At 37.0% G+C, this 18,760-nt stretch overlaps 1 protein-coding gene and 2 long non-coding RNA genes across 4 annotated transcripts in view; 2 read left to right on the top strand and 1 right to left on the bottom strand.

Moving 5' to 3' along the window:
* Positions 1-7,366: 7,366 nt before the first annotated feature.
* Positions 7,367-18,760, bottom strand: part of LOC143368081 (uncharacterized) — a 252,336-nt gene continuing 240,942 nt past the window's right edge. For both annotated transcript variants that reach the window (XR_013085134.1, XR_013085133.1), the window contains 2 exons: positions 7,772-7,885; positions 7,367-7,682 (listed from right to left, as the gene is read on the bottom strand). This is a non-coding gene — a long non-coding RNA (uncharacterized LOC143368081). The remainder of the gene's footprint in view (positions 7,683-7,771; positions 7,886-18,760) is intronic.
* On the top strand, positions 10,443-11,902 carry LOC143368091 (uncharacterized). The gene is made up of 2 exons (XR_013085145.1): positions 10,443-10,658; positions 10,769-11,902. It is a non-coding gene; the product is annotated as an uncharacterized LOC143368091 (long non-coding RNA).
* Positions 15,390-18,760, top strand: part of Gw (trinucleotide repeat containing adaptor protein gawky) — a 151,029-nt gene continuing 147,658 nt past the window's right edge. Inside the window, exon 1 of the mRNA XM_076810324.1 lies at positions 15,390-15,580. The gene's annotated coding sequence lies outside the window, so the exon portion shown is untranslated. The remainder of the gene's footprint in view (positions 15,581-18,760) is intronic.

The raw sequence follows: 18,760 nt of genomic DNA on the forward strand, positions 1-18,760 counted from the left end.
GTCATAAACTTTGTTCGGGCGACGTCTTCTTGACCCTGAGGGTTGCGCGCACCTACCTTTTAAATGTATATGTAATGTAAATAGCCTATCTATGTAAACTATGTAAATGGAAAGCGTGCCTCGACCTGCCTCGACCACCAGCCAAGAGTGGAGGGAAGCGCGAAGGAAGGGCCAAGGATGGACAGATGGCAGAGGACAACCCCCTGACGAAGCTTAAGGGACGTCATCGTCTTGATTGGACGAAGGGATTCAAAGAGGGAGTTGGAAGAACTCGCCAAAATTGGACGAGTAGGGCGCTCGGAGGTGACAAGCGAGGAGTTATTTTGTAAGAAGTCAGACCTATCTTGTTAGCAGACCAACAAAGAGTTTACTTGTCTAAATATACGTACAATTCAAAAGTTCAAGCTTGTTGAAATCTTTTAAAATTCCCGCACTACTTCGCGAGCTGAGTGCGTTAGTGCTCCACGGGTACGAACCAACGCCATCATATTAAAACACCATTAAACCGCGCAACACCCCCTCGGTAGAGCACTAAAGAGGTGAGTATGCGCATCCGCCATATTGGGTCCTCTAGAGAGAGGAGATTAATGAGTACCCGCCTTTTTGAGAATTGTCAAATGCGCTTTATAAACAAAATATGCGTTGTTGATATTGTTGCGTGGTAGCACGACACATTATTAGAGTATGTTATTACATTCAAGTTTATATTTGGTTTATAAAGCGAATTTGACAATACTCATAAAGGCGGGTACTCAATAATCTTCTCTCTCCAGAAGACCCAATATGGTGGATGCGCATACTCACCTCTTTAGTGCTCTATCCTCGGTACCCACTCGCTCCCTCTGTAACTGCTAAACCTAACCTTACTTTCGTTTCTCAGTACGGGTGAACAGAAATTTATATTTGCATATTTTGCTTTTGTAATGAAAAGATAATATTAAAATTACATACAGACACCTCTCGTAGAGAAAAAAAATGTTTTGAATCGTTCGAAGTTCGAAGACATAACCTAACCGCGGGAATGTTATTAAAAAAGGAGCACCATAATTGGGGGCACCTTAATACGGACAACGCACTTTTCAGGGCACAGTAATTGGGACCAAAACATGTATTTTTATTTCAATTTAAAAAATATGAAAAATTAACATTTCTGACCCGAAAAAATGCTTTAATAAAGACAAAAGTTCAAAACACCAATATAAATTTTCACCAAGCAAAATTAAAGTAAGAGAAGTCAGTAATTAATTCCTTTGCGAGCAAGTCAGCGTCAAAGCACGATGATTGGGACATCTACCCTATGTGTTAATGCGATTGCGGTAGTAGAGATTTTAATGGTATTACTGGGCTTGCCAGAAATATCCTACGCGTAATGGAGGAGGAACACGCCACGCATGCGCGTGATGACGCTGTCATTTAACTGAACCATGGCGTCGATTGGTTTGACGTTACGAGGTCATCACGCGTGTGCGTGGCGTGTTCCCTTTTCCTCTATGAGTAGGAATTCCATACCAGGCCTGTATATATAGGCTAGGTATGTACCGCAGACAGCGCTGCCTCGCGGTCACTTTTTTGAAAAGTGGGATGATTAATCGAATGTGGTTGAATATTGTAGGGAATGAAATGAGGGTGAAATTAGCGGAAGTTTTAAATGTTTGAAATTAGTTAAAGGACAAACTCTGTACCAAATGCACTGGACGGCCAGGCAACACGCATAACCTGCGTAACATTCAAACATGAATTCAGCAGAACGCATTGCGTTATTTGTGAAAAATACTAATCGTGCACGTCGTATATGTTGTGTGGTTGGTTGTACAAATATGGAGCATACAAATCCAGAGCTCGAATTTTATAGATTTCCTTCTCGGTCTTGGGAAGAAGAAAGAACAAAGAAATGGAATCCAGCTTTTATTATTAAGACCATTATTTTACTGTATTTTAATGTTATTGTAACCACGTACAACCCGTTAAACAATAAATTACAAAACGCATATTTCACGTATGAATCTTAAACAGTTGCCGCTCGTATACTCCCAAAATTGAAAAAAAATGCGAGAGACGGCGCGAGCGCTCCGCGCCGGAGATACTTACTTAGCCTGTATATATGTAAATGCCTTTATAAGAGCCACGAAATCTGCTGGCCGCCAGAAGAACTAGGACAAAAAAATCACACATTCTAGACAGGAGACGGAACACCTGTCTATTACACCGCGCTAGAGACCATTGAACTCTATTCTAACTGGAGTGTGAACAGCAGTGGGAAGAAGTAGAGGCGACAGCGGTCCGAGAGAAATCGAAGATAGTGTGTGAATGGGTGCGTTCAGCGGATTCAACCGCTACGTAGCCGCTCAGTAGCCGCTCACTGAGCTCAACGGCGATCGGTGCTAATTCCGCTGAACGACACTTTGGAGCAGCGCTGTCCAAGGTTGCTCACGTGCAGAGTTAGGAGCTTGACTGACGCAGGCGCAGTTCATGCACACATACCTACCACTCTTGTAGGTGTTTCCCCCTCCATTCACTGCAGCCCCATCGCTCCTAAGGCTGTGTTCCGAATCACGCATACTGCGCATAGACTGCAAAGAAAACCGTTCCGTTTCAGTCTATGCGCGCATTGGTGTCGTTGGTGGCACATAGGATTCCCTAGAATTCTCCCACTTCTAGCGCATGAAGCGTGCAGTTTATGCGCGCATGCGTATTTGTCTCTTTACGCCACTTTACGCACGCTTTGAAAAACATGCACCAAATTATGTGGTCCTCTCCTCAAAGTGACAGAAAATGTAACCTATATATATGCTACATGACAATCAATGTTTATTAGATATTTCGTTTTTTTACGCTACATTTGTCAACTTTTTATAACTTAACATCCTTCCAAAATATTATTGTTACGCCGCAAAACTTTATGAAATCGGGTATAAGATCAATGTCCGCATTTCTAATCATGTAAGAGTTCCGCTATCGTAAAAATACATTTTTATTATTTATTTGTGCATCAATCGACAAAAAACTTATTAGACGTAATATTTAACCTCCCCTTTACACATAAAACAAACAAGAAGTATTTTGAAAAACATTTTAACCTAATAATGGTCAATTTAATATCTAGTATAAAATGTCTATTTCTGCTCAGCGGAAATGCTCACATTTCTGCTCACGAGTGTGACACATTCTCTGCTTACATATCCACGTGCTATAATTATATTTTGGATAACATAAATAAACAAAATTATTTAAAGGTTTCAATGCTAATTATTCACCATTCGGAGCTACATCAGCCAGTAAAATAAAGCAAATGAACCAAAATTTTTAGAAATCTGGTGATGACATTGTACAATACTGATAATTTATCAGTAATCTTAATAAAGTAAGTCATCTCAATAGTTTATAAATTGCTTTAATTGTTATTATGGCGTAATTTATTAAAATATTTAAAAATACATGATTTTTAGTCGTATTATATTAATTTTGCGATAAAATCAGTATTATAGTAAACTAAATCTAACAAGAAACAGTTGTATCGTAACATTATGTACAATGCGTGTAAAAATCATGTCTTTTCAATTATTCAGATTAATTAATAAATTATAAAAAATTAAAACAATTTATAAATTAAAATAAAAGTCTTTAACCATTGGTACCGAATACACTCGAAATACATAAGCACACGTAAAGCGACAAATACGCATGCGTGTAATATGCGCATTGACGGTACATGCTTTTTTTCTGCATTTGCTGCACGCATTATGAGCTAAAAGTTGGAGGATTCTAGGGAATTCTACGAATCAGGTAATACCGTCTATGCACTCGCTGTATGAATCGCAACCAACGCAACGGACTCAATTTCGAAGCGAACAACACATCTCTAGAAGGTTTACGGCAGGATCGAAACGGAAGATGAGAAAGGAAGCAAATACGTGGCGCGCATTGTTATTTCTTAAAGGCTTTTACTGCTAAGTTTTTCGAACGTGTTCTTATAATGCTAACTTTGCAGCTATACTCTAATCCAGAAGACGTATGAGAGCTTCTGATTGTATTCAATAGCCTTTAAAACCTTCAATTTAACCCGGGCGCGGATAATAAATAAATTCATTTTTCATTTACACATCTGCTTACCAAATCTCGCTGGGTAAGCAGCAGTTCATCCTGTAAAACTCATAACATATGGTCTTTGCTTTCAATAATATGGAATCGCTGTTCAAGAAGAATAGAAAAACTCGGATTGAGAAAATCCAGGAACCAATAAAGCCATCAAATTTCGTTAAGAGTCGGTCCCCGATCCTTAGGACGAAGTAACCGATGTAGTTAGGAAGCGTGCTTCGACCACCGTCCAAACGTCTCGAATTAAATTTATCGTAATCTATCCAACTGTATAGCTAATTGTAAGTAAGTTTGAATATTCCCGCGCAAGCTCACGAGCATCAAACGCATAGGGTGCGTTCCGATTCGCGCAGTGAGCGCATGAAATTGGTGGCATCGTATTGGTGGCATCATACAATTCCCTAGATTTTCTCTCACTTGCCACCAATACGATGCCACTTCCGCTGCAGCGAGCGTGCAGCAAACGCAGAATTTCAGAGGAGAAGCAGTCACTGCGGGCGTGCGCATGCGTATTTGTTTCTACAATCTTTGATTATTTCAATTTCTTTATTGGAAATAGAGAAATTCGGCTGATACAATTTAATGAAAAGTAATAAAAACAATTAATTCTCTAAGGATTACAACTGCCACTTTTCTACGTTTTTATTTCGAAGAAACTTCATCTCATGTTTTTTTAATACAAATGTATAATTATATACTTATTACCTACCGATAATGTTCTTCGAATATTGTTCTCGAATATCCCGGAATAACACGTTTTATGTAGTCTGCCAATTTTTAGGTAAACATAATCTCTCCGAGCGTTTTGTACACAATTAATAATATTTACATGTATAATATTTCTGATTCTAAATGGCAAGTTAATATCATCTTCATTTTCGCTTTCATCAGACGAATCACAGCTGCTGATTTCATTATCTCTATTATTTAATAGTATTGAGTACTTAACTAAGGGTGGTATTCATAAAAGTATTTTAAGCGTATATTATTCTAAGCAAATGCTTAAGATCATCTTAAGTAACGTCTATGAATTCCTGATGTCGTAAGTGAAATAGGATCGTCTTCTAGAAGATGATCTTAAGCATTTGCTTAAGAAACGTTTGTAAATACCGCCCTAAAACGGAACGATTGTTCTCTGCACTTCATGCGCAGTATGCGTGAATCGGAACGCACCCATAGAAAACCGTTCCGCTCCGTTACTGCGGTTCATGCGCTGTTGGAAACGGAACGTTATGAATGCGCTCAGCGACTGCGCTGCGGTCTATGCGCATAATGCGTGAATCGGAACACACCCGAACTCTGCTCACGCGTGAGCTTGGGGTTCTCCCACTCTCGTCCGCGTTGTCAGGGATACCGCGTGACGCTAACTGCGAAGACGCTAGCCAGGCTAGCCCATAGACATATATAGGGTGCGTTCCACTTGCACCAAAATCGCCCCCTGCGCACGTTATTTCCATGGAAATCGCAGTGGGCAATTTTGGTGCAAGTGAAACGCACCCATAGACGGAGCAGAAGCTGGGACTTTCGGCGAGGGGAACGGTAGGCTTGGAGGGGAAAAGGCAGAAGTCAGATACAGGCACGTCGAGTTAGCTTCGGAAGCATTCGGCATGCATATCCATTGCGTTACCCGATTTACCTGTATCGCTCCCCTTACCGCGAATCTTACACCCCCAGCTTACGCTCCATCTATATATGTCTGTGGGCTAGCCCGTCATGGCAGCCTTCATAGCGTCGCGCTGTCTCCTTGGCAACGGATGGCACGCTGCGGGAAAAATAGATTGGAAGGAGAAGCAGGTGCGTGAGGGGCCCCTACGCTGGATAACGCTACTTTGGAGGGTAGCGATATTTGTAGCAGTTACCAAATCGTGTGGTAGGTGGTGCTAACGGCGTTATGTTGACGCGTTATTTAAAATTATAGACCAAAAATATGTAAACCAAATATAAGCTACACGATATTCAACGCGTTAATAGAATATAGGTTATAAAAATAAATAAATATTTTTAATCAAATACCTGCGGATAATCTTTCGTGTACTTTCATCCTATCCGTAACTGCATAAGTCACATTATTTTAAATGTACTCCGCTGACAATGAGTAGAGGCTGTTTTGGTCCACGGTTAACGCCATCTTACAACTCAACACGTTTCGTGAAAGTAGCGGAGTTTTCTTAAGCTCGAGAACATGGTGACGGATCACTAAACGTGTTGACAAAGAGGAGATATAATAAGAGGCGTCACTCGACAAGGACAGACATAAACTAGGGAAATCACTAGACAACCAATTTAAATGCCCATTCGGCAATGATCGGTAATCCACATTTAGTCGATTTGAATATCCGGTAAGGCACATTTAGTCGATTTGAATATCCCGCTCGAATAAACAACCAATTTAAATGCCAAGGTCAAGTAAGGACTTCAAAGGTTCCGCCCGGAGTGACGCCACTTATTATATCTCCTCTTTGGTGTTGAGCGGTGAGCAACCTACCGGTAGCGCTCAGCGAGAAATCAGTGAGCGGCTACTGGGCGGCTACGTAGCGGTTGAGTCCGCTGAACCCACCCAATGTATCTTTCTTCTTCCTACTACCCCACTCTATCTCTACTACCCTGTAGTAAATTTGTGTGTAGTGGGGGTATAGACGCGGCGCCATGATCTTTGTTAGCATCAGTTACGAATCTTAAAATAATAATCATGAGTAATTTGTGTGTAGTGGGGGTATGGACACGGCGCCATGATCTTTGTTAGCATCAGTTACGACTCTTAAAATAATAATCATGAGTAATTTTAACACATTGGTCACTTTTTTTTGTATTTGGCGATCAATATTCATAAGAATATTCTTTTTTGGATATGTTTTACATTCTTGTGCACGCGGATAACTTCACTGAGATGCACTATCCATCTATACTCTAGTAAGACAGAGAAAGCAATCCCTCGTATTTGTGTTCCTTGTCTGACCGTCCGCCATTGCTCTGTCCACAATCCAGTTATGATAGAGCCACAACCGACTCTAGTACTAGCCGTGCTGAAGGCAAAATGGCAACACCGCGAGAGTCCGGCTTCGATATACCTAACCCAACCTACCGTATCAGCCTCCCAGCATCTTACTACCCACCAGCCTCCCGGGTATACAGTCTCCCTCTACCGGCCTTTCGGTTTCCCGTCTATCTTACAAATGTTTATATTAATGTAGTACTGAAGACCTCTAAATATCAGAATCGGAACAATAATCCAAGTGTTTTATTTATTTATATTAACCCTACAGATCCTTATTTCTGCGTGAAACACATTTATTTAATACAATCTGTGGCATTTTTGGACATTTTGTTTTACATATATTTTTTTTTTACAAATTCCACAAATTCGTTAATATACGGCGTTGGTATGTTCCCAATTGCAAGGGAAAATATGATAGTACTTTAAAAGATAATAATTACAATTCTATATTTTAATTCCCCAAAGATGAGGAATTACCGAAAAAATAAATGGTTGCGATTCCTCGTAAAAATTGTACACCTACAAAATATTCTGCCGGTTGTAGATGATTCCATTAAAATTTACATATCCGGTTATGGGTCCCACTCTGTTGCTAAAAAGTTAAATTGTAATATATATATAGATTATTAATTGTGGAGGATAAAGGTAAAACTGTAGGCAATGTATATTTTGATCACTTACAAAGAGGGGGCCTTTCTGTTCCCACTAAAGAAGTGATAACCTCATTTATTCATATGTATGCAATAATGGAAGCCATAATAAATGCTGGTAATTTGGAATCTCAACTTTTGCAATCTGAAAATCATAAACATATTTTTGTAAGTTAACATATATTAGTATTCAATCAGATAAACATTATTTAGCAGTTTCGGATACACGCCTTTGTGGTCAAGCATAGCACAATATTTTGTTTTTATTATCAATTTTTTCAAATAGTTTATTAAACGATTATGTGAAAAGCGTAAATAATAGTCAGTTGGAAATGCGTGCTGACATCACTTCTAAAAATCGTAAATTATAAACTTTCAATAGGAATTAGATTTTCAATAATTTTTTTAATTCGACTTTTATTAAAACATCAATTTAATATATTAGTTAATATATCAAATATATATTAACTAATGTTTTGATGAACTGTATTACTTCTACTTACTATAGTTATATTTATATATTGTTTATTCATAATTAATAAAAAATACGGTGTATTAGTATAATTTTATATCACAAAATAATGTTAATTATAATGCTGAGTACAAAACTCTACTATTGAAAATAGGACTCCCGATCCTCACATGAGCGGTGTTGTCATGTTGTATAGCACAGCTAGTACACTCAGCTCAAACGATTGTGGGCGATCGAGATTCGATTGTGGAACAGTTACCACGGTTGGCTTTTTTCATCGCTAACATTCTACAGTATTTCATGAACATGGTTTAGGGCATAGACATATATAGACAGAGCGTAAGCTGAGAGGGGTGTAAGATTCGCGGTAAGGGGAGCGATACAGGCAAATCGGGTAACGCAGTGGTTATGCATGCCGAATGCTTCCGAAGCTAACCCGACGTGCCTGTATCTGACCTCTGCCTTTTCCCCTCCCAGCCTACCGTTCCCCTCGCCGATAGTCCCAGCTTCTGGTCCGTCTATATATGTCTATGGTTTAGGGCACTGTAAAGTCATCGATTCCCGTCTAGAACGTTTCTATTTCGTGAGGAAACATTACTGTGACGCCATCTGATATGACACACGTTCACATAGTCCTGTGAGTGACAGGCTGTAACAAAATTCAATTTACTTTGCTTCGGTTATGTTTACTTTCCCGTCGTTAACATAAAATAACGGATAAATGCGTATTTCTTTGCTCTGCACATTTCCACTAATAATGAGCGTCTTAGATTTTAATCTATGAAGACTGCTACGAATAAAATACCACAAGACTTTATTCATCTCAGTATTCTGGTTTCCTAACCCTTGCCATCTCTACGAAATACACAACATTCGTTTCCATTCTTTTTTTATTTGTGTTTTCCATTATAAATCCGTTGATTTATTTACTTTGGACATTACAAGTTTATCTTTTATAGTGTCAAAATTATTATGATTTTTCTTGAGGTTCATTGAAATAAAAGTCATTTGACATTTATTCTTGGTGTCCTTTACGTTACAGCATCGCGAACAGAACCGATCGCGCAGATTTATATAATTATGACAATCATAGGCAGATGGTGCCACAGTGGTGTTCCAACATGAAATAGAAGTGTTCTAGACGGGAACCTGTGGCTTGGCAGTGCCCTCACCATGTTCATGAAATACTGTAGAATGTTAGCGATGAAAAAAAGCGAACCGTGGTAAGCTGTCCCACAATCGGATCTCGATCGGCCACAATCGCTTGAGCTGAGGTATGTACATGCATTAGAAGTGTTCTAGGCGGGAACCTGTGGCTTGGCAGTGCCCTCACCATGTTCATGAAATACTAGCTATGTTTAGTGTTGGCTAGAACCGTGATTTGTGAATCACGAGTGATCAGATCACGTTCGTTCCCAATCACGGTGATTTTTCACAGTGATCCGTGATTTTCGTGATCGCTTCTGATGGGTGCAGGCAGAACTGTGATTCGCGATTTTCGTGATCGCTTCTGATTGGTGGAGAGCATAACTGCTCTTTGCACGCGCCACATAACCCCAATTTCTAATTTCTCTTGAAATATTCTGAAGTCCTCACTGTTCTTATAGAATCTCAGTTGTATATTTTGAACCAATGTAATCGTTCTTGATCTATTTAAATTAACGAATATTTCTTCACTTTAGTTAAAAAGTATAGTGTATATGTGAATATTTTAGCCAATCAAATCAGTGCGTGCACACATTGACTATTTATGAATGTTATACTAAGTATTTAGTCGCCGAATTAGCACGCTTTGACTGTAACACAAGCTTTATTGAAGTATTTTATAAAAAAATAATTCAATCAAGATCAAGAATTACGATCACAGTAAACAATCCACTCAAGTTAAAAAAATCACGATCCCGGTCGTGATTTAACTTCATTCACGACCGTGATCGTGATTCTGCGATCACTGTGATAAGTCACTGTGATAAATCACTGTTAGTGATTTGGCACTCCATCCCTAGCTATGTTAGCCATGAAAAAAAGCCAACCCTAGTAAGCTCGAATACAATCGAATCTCGATCGGCCACATCGCTTGAGCCGTGTGTATTGCGGTTTTGCATGAGTGCGCATGTGTGAATGGTTTGCGCGCGAATTTTTCATTTGTGGAATGTATGAAGTTGGTAGTTACATATTAATGTTTTATACCACACCGGTGACAAGTAGTACGTTTGCTGGTGGTCTCACGGGTGGGAAAAAGTTGCAGTCATCTTCCCCATTGGAACAGACCCGGTGTTGTCAGATCCGCCACATATTCACGCGAGCAACACCATCTAGCGTACAATTATTTCACTAAATTGAATACAGCGCCACCATACGGGCCGGGGTAAAACAAATCTCGTGGGAACAAATTTCCTCAAGAGAGAGTGTCAACATCCTGGTCAGGTCACTCAACAATTGACAAGTTGAGTTGAGTCTAGAACCGAACTAACTAAGAAATAAGTTTGATTTCAAATGAGAAAAGTGTGTCTTGACAGGTTATTCTAAAAATAATTTATTATAATTTTTTTTTAGATAAAAATGAAGATGAAGTAAATAAAGTAAGATTTGATGTTACATCTTACATCTTCTACAGCAGAGCCTAGTAGTGACGTATGCAGATTCAGAAAGTGAAAGAAGGCTTGAGAGCATAGAAGAAAGGGGAGAAAGATTGAAATAAGGAGAAATATAAAGTCGATCTGAACATGAAGGTAGGAGAGGAAAGAGAGATATGAAATTACCTTCAAAGCTCAGAGATTATGAAATATATATGACTTTCGATGCTATGTCATTTCTTGAACATGCTCCCAAAGATATCAAAGAACGAAAAGATAGAGACGATAAAGATTTTTGGGTACAGGCAATGGAAAAAAAATACAGTCTATAAATATATATAATATGTGGAAAAACAAATTGTCGTACCTAAGAATGCAGAAATTTTAGATACAAAATGTGTATATACTTTTAAACCGTTGGAAGAGATCAGAAGTGATAAATATAGGGCCAGATTAGTAGTAAGAGGGTTTCCTCAGCAAAAAACATTCGATTACGATGAAATATGGTTATTATTTTATACAGTTAGATGTGAAAACTACATTGTTAAATAGCAATCTTAAGGACGATATATATATATATATCCATCCACGCAATGGCATAAACTACAACAGGGGTTGCGTACTTAAATTAAGTAGATCACTTTATGGATTGAAACAGGCATCAAAATGCTGGAACGAAAGAATTAATACGTTTTCGTTAAACTTAGGCTTTATAAGCTCGAAAAATGATTATTGTTTATATTCTAATGTTTCTAAAAGAGAAATTGTGTATTTACTAATATATGTTGATGACATTATCATGGCTGCTCCTAAGTTAGAAATGATTAATGTATACAAAACGAATCTAACTTGTGAATTTAAAATGAAAGACAAGGGGAAGGTAAAACATTTCTTGGGACTGGAAATAGATTATGATAGAAGCAATGGTATGTTAAAAATCAGGAAGCTTGAAACGATTTAATGATGAAGATTGTAAATCCTGTTCAACTCCAATTCACCCCAAATTGAGACTAACGACATGTGAACGGGGAGATGTTAAGACTGCTAAACCCGTAAGAGAACTTATGGGATGCTTAATGTACTTGAATAAAATATATGAATGTTTAAATGTAAATGTTTATTGTAATTCAATTAATTTCCCTTGCATTTTATAACGTTCAACGTAATTTTTCGGAATCGATCCACGAATAACTCCTGTAATATTCCAGAAACGTTGAACGAATAATTTCTGTAATGTTCCCGAAAAGTTGCACGAATAATTCCTGTAATATTCCTGAAACGTTGCACAGGGGCGGACATAGGAATGTTCCTGTAACGTCTCGGGAATATTTCGTGCAATTATCCAAATCTTGCACCGCGAGATACCTGAGATATTCCTGCAATGTTGGGTGCTGTAGGAGTGTATGTATATTGTACATATAATTTTTTGGCGTGCCTCGAATGGAAATGTGAACTTATCGTATATTTTTTACAGAAATAAGTAATATTTATCTATAAATAGAACGTCATAAAACTTAGTAACGAATGATTTCAATACGCATGTTTATATGTCTCGTTCATTTCGATGAAAGCTACAAGCCTCTAAAATTTTACGCGAATATATGTTCGTACATTCTGTATAATTTACTTTGTACAAATGAGAATCATATACAACATCTACGTAAGTAGTGCGAGCTTTAACAGATCGATAATTTCCGAATCTTAACAGAGGGAAGTATGATGATAGATTTCTATTATTTCATATGCAAAATGAATGAAAATATTTAAATTTTCAATAATTACGTCGTCAGATTAGTATGTGTCTATTAATTACCCTGATAGCCAGATCTGGGCAGCAGAATCTGACATCAGAACCGTAGTCGTCTGTATCCGCAGATGGCTGCGTTCCGAGGTGCAGAGTCTGATGTCAGTGCCTAATTTTTTGATCGGCAGCAGATTCTGCCGTCTGCTACGGTTCTGACGTCAGACTCTGCGCTCTCATGCCAGAGCCAGACCCTGCTACCAATCTGATGTCAGACTGGAGATAGATGGCTATCAGGGTATATGTAGAATGAAAATATAGAATCAAATCGCATTATTTCTTTGTGAAAGTAAATATTTTTATTTTTCTTATTAACGTATACTTGAAAATAAATGACATAATAAATATATACATATAAAAGAAACCAATGTCATCTTCATATTTCATATTTTATATAAAGAATTAACAAAATAAACTTATCATTCCGGTTTTACATAATATTTGTTTATGATCATTTTATACATCTATTGTTCAATGTTTTGCATTACGAGCATTGTACATAACTTTCACAACCTTAATTTTCACTTTTAAATTGTTTAATGATAATTAACAAAAGCATATATTTAAACATTTTGAAGTTAATATTTTATACTCGAAAATTTCACCATAAATACCTTTATTTTAAACTAGACATTTTGTAATAATAAATTTTAAATTGGACAAATGATATTTGTTATAAAAATAAATTATATCACTGTACACGACATACTATTTCTTCTTTCCTTCTTCATATAGTCTAAGAATTGTCTTTTTTATGATATGCAGCCACAACTAAAATAATTTTTATCCGTGATAAATATTAACATACCCTGATAGCCATCTGCCTGCAGTCTGCCAGCAGATTGACAGCAGGGTCTGCCAGGAGAGTGCAGGATCTGCCGGCAGCTGCGATGCAGCCTACGTCCGCATTCAGCTACGGTTCTGCCGGCAGGGTCTGCTTGTTAGGGTCTGCCGGCAGATTGACGGCAGATCCTGCCGCCCGATTTGGTTATCAGGGATAGGTACATTTTTTAATTGCATAGAGGATTTTAGTGCAATGAAGCTATTATTACGGATCTACATTTGATATAATGCTCTGGATAATTATAAGAAAAAATAAATTTTGCCTTTTTAACAAGGTAGAAAGGAAAAGGAATTATATATTCCTAGTTTCTGGCTATGTATGCGGTGGAAATTACATGCGAAAACTATTTTAAAAGAAAAACATGTTTACTATTTTGTATAGATAAATATACCGAGACTAATGTTTAAAATATTTTAAATCCAAAAATTACAGTGAAATATAAATAAAACTTTATCAGAATCATTCATAAGTTAAAAGTAGAAAGGCTTGGAAGAATTGTTAAGAAATTTTTAAACAGCAGGTACATATATAGTTTTGTTATTGAGATTTTGCAAATAAAAGCAATATTCAATAGTAACCTTCTGTATAGTTATATATTCTGTATACATCTGTATAGTATAGTAACAACATGACATTATTTTACCCTGTATCCTTTTAACACTTAATGAATGTGATTTATATAATGTAACTCACATAATTAAGTAACTACAGACAGTGGCGGATTTAAGAAAAAAGGCCCAAGTGGCAAACGTTCTGAGGGGCTCATTTTTCCAGGAAAATGAAGAGGTAGTTTACTAAAAGCGGGCTAAGGATAGTAGTACTGAAAAAATATAGTTTGGATAAAATCGAATTTTTTTAAGGATGGGGCCTTGGGGGGCCTTGTGGGTGAGGGCCCAGGTGGCAACTGCTCATCGGCCGCTCTGTAAAATCCGCCACTGACTGCAGGATACTTGTTGAAATTATAGTAATATTTAGCAAAACTTGGTCAACTTGCAAAGTTAATTTAAGAGGGCAGTATTTTCCACATAACAAGTATATTCGAAATTCATTGAACAAATTTTGTAAATGACGTTAAATTGTATTGTTTAATGTATGTAGAAAACTACATGCGAAAGGTTTTTCAGGCTTATTTATAGTTGATCAGGAAAAAAATACACGAAGGTGTTAGAAGCCTGTTGCAGTTCCGTAACTACTTGTTATTCTTTGCGTTTCACAACATTCATTTTCTTTTAGCATTTCAAACTGATTAGTTCTATATATTATTACTTATAGATAAATTCCAACTTTTTGTTTAACATATGTCTGTTTCGTCAAGTAATAATAATATACATATCCCACTCCTTTCTATTTTTAAGTCATTTGGTATTACTTGTGTATATTGTTAATTTCTGTTCTATATAAACTATTCTTTTAATCAGATTAATTTTCAATCAGAAATTTTGTTCGCTGTGTTAAGTTACTCTAGCTGAACAAATGGGAAATCCATTTGAACAAGTTAATGTTTTATCCACTTTATTATAAGTGATAAACTGTAGTATTTAAACTTATTGTGTATTTTTCAATAAACTTATCGAGTTATATGTCTTGATCTTAGCATACGTCATTAATACTGTATTCAGTATTTCATATCTATATATGTATGTACAGTAGTATTCATAGAAAATTGCGACAAAGAACGAATTGCAGTATTTTCATAAGTATTCCAATATAATACTTGTTATTAATTAAATCACACTCGAGTGTAACATATTTAGTTCGTAGCATAATTTTGTAATACTTCGAAACATCAAACGTTAAAATGTACATACAAATTCTATTTCACCAGTATCATTTCTACCCATTTGAAATTTCATCTAAATGCGATCATAAATTCTATCAGGAGGAATCTAATATTTGATATCGTTAACTGTTTGCGGGTACATTATTATGACCATTTGTTGCTCCATGTGAACTGGTCTTCGCGTATGTACAACTGTGAACCGGGTCTCGATGTGCGCATCAGTAGCACCGAGCCCTCCAAATCTGGGGGAGTAGCACCGCTCGCGGGAATAGCCCACCAGCGGAGCGGTACTCGCTCTGCCCGTTCTGTGCGCCAACGAAATATCTTCGTCTAGACTGAAACCTTCTTAGGGCACCGAAGCTAAAAAGTAAGTTCGCAAATTTCTTGTCTCCTCCAGCTATATACGCTTTACGTTTTAACTGCCTGTTTCTTCGAGCATCGGAGAAAAGTGTCTGATCTTTGATTTTTCGATCCTCTACGTTTTACATTTTACAATCTTTTGTACCTATCGTTATATGCATATACATTTGTGTGCGTGTACACGTCGCGTGTGTGCGCATGTACACTACCGTACATGTATATGCATTGTATAGTCTGTAATAGGCTGGTAGTATATTTATAGGTATCCTGCAATGCATTTTGTTCTATTCTATTGGTATAAACATATATGTGGGCATATTGTGGCCATGTACAATATATATGCAATAAGTTAGCACACTGTGTAGGCAATATGTAGGTACACACGTCTCTCTCTCTCTCTCTCTCTCTCTCTCTCTCCCGCTCTCTCGCTCTCTCGCTCGCCAGCCCCTCTCCCCCCTCCCCTAGCAGCACACAAATGGCTACGGATGCGTATGCGTTTCATATGTTCATATGTTGAGTTTCTACAGAGGTAGGCGAACAATTTCTTTTAGTGTACAGTTAACATAGCACTTTTTGTTAGATATATATGCACGTGTCGCGTAGCATACATGTACTCGGGCGTACATAGGTAACCGTGAATGCGAAAATATATATTCAATTTTGCTCAGAACGGAAATTTATTATCATTCATACATTACTTTTTATCTAACCTTTTTGGTTACGTGCATATTTGAGCGACGGCACCCCAGTGATGTTTTGAGTCGTACGCGAACGTATATTTTGCGTAATTCTCTGTCCTGATAAAGAATTACGAAGATGATCGTGTATTTGTTGCCGGAACAAGCAACATCGATCGAAACAATTTCCGTTTTGGAGTTTAACATATATTTATATGATATTTCATCCGATTTATGACTCTTATATCAATTCCTCGTATGTACATATATATATGTGGTCATTCTCGTTACATTTAATAATACTTATTATCCTACTGTTGTTACAATATTTCGACTTTGTTAATAGAAAAGTGTACTGTGTAAATGGGGCACATTAATATCTGCTTCCATAGAATTCTTATAATGACCAGGATATATAATTTTACACTATGGGTAATTTATTTAAGCAACTTGTTACCTAGAATTTTGTATTATTTTTCTTTCATTTATCTCCACCTTTTATGCACAATAAAATATAATTAAAATTATTGTTATAAGTATAGTCATTTAACATTATTTCCTCGAAGATATATATATATATATTTATATTTGCTTCCACTGGATAATTGGTGAAATTGAGAACTCCTTCAACTGCTTCTTTACAAAGGAAAACATGTTACGTTATTCTTGTTTCATCGTATACATGGTGTTCCAGAATCTTCCAGCGATAATGTATATTATGTTCTATGACCAGAAGTAGAAAAGAAGTGTTACACAAACAAATCATTTGAAGCTCTAGTAAAAGCTATAACGAAAATATGAAATGAGATAGAAACATTGGATAACTCCTAGTAGTGTGATTAATATATAGAGTTTCTGACTGAAGTATCAAGATTGTTTTCGACCGACCATTATGGAGATATTTAGTTCAATGGAGATTCCTTAAAAGAACGATATCGCTCAATAAGCATTGCTTAACCCTTCGTGGTCACACCTTATAATCACAAGTTGGTCACACGGGGATCACTGTACTCCAGCGTCATTTTTTGAGTTACCATTTTCGTATTTTTGAATCTTAACTTTTCAGTGATAATTGTATGTTCGTAATACTTATACAATCATGGTCTAATAGTCTTTTTCTAGAAATTTAAATTTTGATGTGCTTTTCCCACGGTCGTGGGAAAAAAGCGATTTTTTTAATTTTTTTTTTCTTGTGATAAATCGCCTTTGGAAGTCGTACAGACACGACACTTTAACTCGAAAATTATTCTTGGGGTACAATACACCCCGTGTGACCACGAAGGGTTAATGTTTTTCAAGAAGAATTAATGATTTTTGCGCGCAATGATTTTGCACCAATGTTTGTCTTGTACAGATGGAAATGACTTATCCAATTATATGTAACTCGCTATATACCTTACTATGTGTAATCATTGGCTTATTCTGAAGTTGTGTCAAACTAAGAGCAAGCCCGTTATCGTTACATTTGTATTTCATATTTTTTTTATAACCATTAACTATTTCTGCTTATAGAACCTATTGACGAAATCTGGGGGGAATCCTGGGAGACTGTGCGCATTAAATGTTGCTCCGAAATCTGCTGCTCTTAATCCGATTTGATATATTTTTTCCCATATAATTTCATACTTATAATTTTGTAGTCAGCTTTTGTCGAGATTCAGTTTTAACCAACAATTTCTTATCTTTTCTATTTCAACTAAATGCTATGCATCTATTGGTAGATATTAAAAGTGAAATATCTGATTTCATTTTTAATTGAAATATACCTTTCGGTGTGACTTTTTCATTGGTAAAACTGGAGCACTAAGGGCGGTATTCTCAGTCGCTACTTATTCTTAAGCGAATGCTTAAGCATGCGGCATCCTCTACTAACCTAGTAGCTAGTAACGGATACCGAATGCTTAAGCACTTGCTTAAGAATAAGTAGCGACTGAGAATACCGCCCTATAGAGGTGAGTATGCACATCTGCCATATTGGGTCCTCTGGAGAAAGAAGATTATTGAGTACCCACCTTTTTGGGTATTGTCAAATTCGCTTTATAAAGCAAATAAAAACTTAAATGTAATAAAATACTCTAATAATGTGTCGTGCTACTATGCATCAATATCAACGACGCATATTTTGTTTATAAAGTGAATCTGACAATACCCAAAGAGGCGGGTACTTAATAATCTTCTCTCTCTAGAGGACCCAATATGGCGGATGCGCATACTCGCCTCTTTAGTGCTCTAGTAAAACAGGTGAAACTTCAGATCGGCAATGTAAATGCTCCTACTATGGGCGAATTTCACTTACGCCCAAATCGCCCGTGAGTTTCATTAGGGTAGGTTTCCCTAAACGCGACTGGACGTGACGTCAAGAACTTCGAAGTCGATTTTCTCGAAAATGAAGCACGATATGAAAAAAAGTTACTCTTCCTTTTCGATTTATAACAAGTAAATAAGTCGAGGAAAAGGAATAATATTTTTTGTTATTTCGCTTCATTTTCGAGAAAATCGACTTTGAAATT

This window comes from Andrena cerasifolii, chromosome 4, assembly GCF_050908995.1.
Source record: "Andrena cerasifolii isolate SP2316 chromosome 4, iyAndCera1_principal, whole genome shotgun sequence".
Taxonomy (NCBI): domain Eukaryota; kingdom Metazoa; phylum Arthropoda; class Insecta; order Hymenoptera; family Andrenidae; genus Andrena; species Andrena cerasifolii.